The sequence below is a fragment of the Lepus europaeus genome, chromosome 1, assembly GCF_033115175.1.
Source record: "Lepus europaeus isolate LE1 chromosome 1, mLepTim1.pri, whole genome shotgun sequence".
NCBI classification, from domain to species: domain Eukaryota; kingdom Metazoa; phylum Chordata; class Mammalia; order Lagomorpha; family Leporidae; genus Lepus; species Lepus europaeus.
The window spans coordinates 154367831-154370055 of record NC_084827.1 but is presented as its reverse complement, the minus strand read 5'-3'; positions in this window follow the sequence as shown (position 1 = coordinate 154370055).

Genomic DNA, 2225 nt, shown 5'->3' with positions numbered 1-2225 from the left:
ACCCAGGAACATTCCAAACCTCCTGGGATATTCCAAACCACCAGAACAATACATTGTAGATGAACAACTGCATGTCCAGTTTCCCTTTACTGTGATCAACAGCTACCCATAGGGCTTTCCAAATTCCTTGTATGGTTACACACAACCCCCTCCTAGCCAGCAGCTTAAAAGGGCCCCTGATTGCTTCCTGAATGGGCTGAAGTCTTATTTCAGAGCCCCCTACGCTGACCTTCTAAAATAAGTCTTTTCTGCCTTGACAGATCATCTCTGCGTTTGCTTAAACCTAACAAAAGCCTGATACAAATGAGTGTGATAATTATTGACCCTATATTCCTATCCATATAAGCATATTCCCTGGATATAATTAAAAATTGATCCAGGTTTAGATGACTCATATAGTCACCGTACTCTCTACCACTTGTAATAGTGAATATCCAGCATGTTGTATTTTATCTCTTGTAAAATCTCACCTGCCTGGTTAAAAACTGAGTTGCTGAGTAGTGATATCAGCAGAATGATGCAATAGGAAGTCTCAGCTACCAGTCCCTCACAGAAACACTGATTTAATTTACAGACCAAACCACCTTCATGAGAATTTCAGAATCTGGTTAAGAGCACCAGACAAGTATACGTAAAACACATCTGTATTGAGATCAATAAGAAGAGCAATGTTACCCACAATGATACAGTTCAGTATTGGAGAAAAAAATCTGCCCAGATCCTTACTCCTCCCTCAGGTGGAAAGAACATGGAACCAAGACCAACATTCAAGTCTTTAGGATTGCCCTGGGGGCTTGTTTCTGTCTTGCCCTACTCAGAACACTGATGGAACTGGAATAATGTGTATGCCTTGGCCACTGGGAATAAAGAAAGGTGGAGGACAATTTGCTGCAGCCAGCAACATACTGTATGATGGGAAGAAGGCACACAAGTCGAAGCTTCTCACTTGGGAGGGAAAGAAAATAGTGGAACATGCATCCAGCCTTCTGGCTCTTCAAGAAAATGGCCTCTGCCCATCCTCATTTGGAGGACTGAGTGATCTTAGCATGGTTTAATGACCTCCGGCCTCAGAACCAAGAAGAGAAAGAGATCAACTGCTGTAGCTGGCATGCCTTAGCCTAATAGGAAGGTGTATAACATGAGAGTTCTCCTGTGGGAGGCAGAGAGAGCAGTGGACTGTGCGTCTGGCTTTCTGAAGGACTGCATGGGCCCTGGTATCTGTCTCTCCTGACACGGGTGCTAACATGAACCAGCAGACATTGGATGCTTAGTGGCACAGAGAACAAAGGAGACTGAGGCAGATTGCTATTTGGAGCCAGAGAACTTTGAGTGATTCTGAAGGACACGAGAGAGAGCAAGAGATTATAAGCTCCTGAAAAAAGAAAGCAGCCAGGCTTTCTGCTTGAGAAATTGGACACATAGACCCAGAGCAGTTCCATGGCTGCACACACACACACACAGGTTTTAGATCCCCTCGAATATCTGGCTAGGCTGATTGGTGAGGGTCTTCTCCTATATGAAGCTAGTGTGTAAACACTGGTAGAACTGGCTGTTTCTTCACATGCATGGATCCCAACACACAATATGAAACACATGAAGAAACAGGGAAATACAGCCAAACAAAGGAATAAATTAAATCTGCAGACCAATCCTAGAGAAATGAAGGGATATTCATCATATGAAAAATTCAAAATAATGATTATAAACATGCTGTATGAGCTCAAGAAAAACATTTTTTTCATGAGAACATTGGCCCACACTGTGGAACAGCAGATTAAGCCACCATCTGTAGCACTGGCATCCCATATGGGTGCCAGTTCAAGTTCCAGCTTCTCCACTTCTGATCTAGCCCCGTGCCAACGTGCCTGATAAAGCAGCAGAAGACGGCCCAAATGCTTGAGCTCCTGTACTCATGTGGGAAACCTAGAGGAAGCTCAGCCTGCCTCAGCCTTAGCTGTTCTGGCTATTTGTGGAGTGAACCAGTAGGTGGAAGATTTTCTCTCTCTCCTCCTCCTCCTCTCTCTCTCTCTCTCTCCCCCCATCCCCTCTCTCTGTAACTCTGTAAGTCTGTAACTCTTACTTTTAAATAAATAATTTTTTAAAAATTTAAATAAAATAAATTCTTTTTAAAACTAGAATATCAACAAACAGAAGATACAGAGATACAAAAGGAATCATACAAATTTGGAGCTGAAGAATACAGCAATCTGAAAAAATCACCAAAA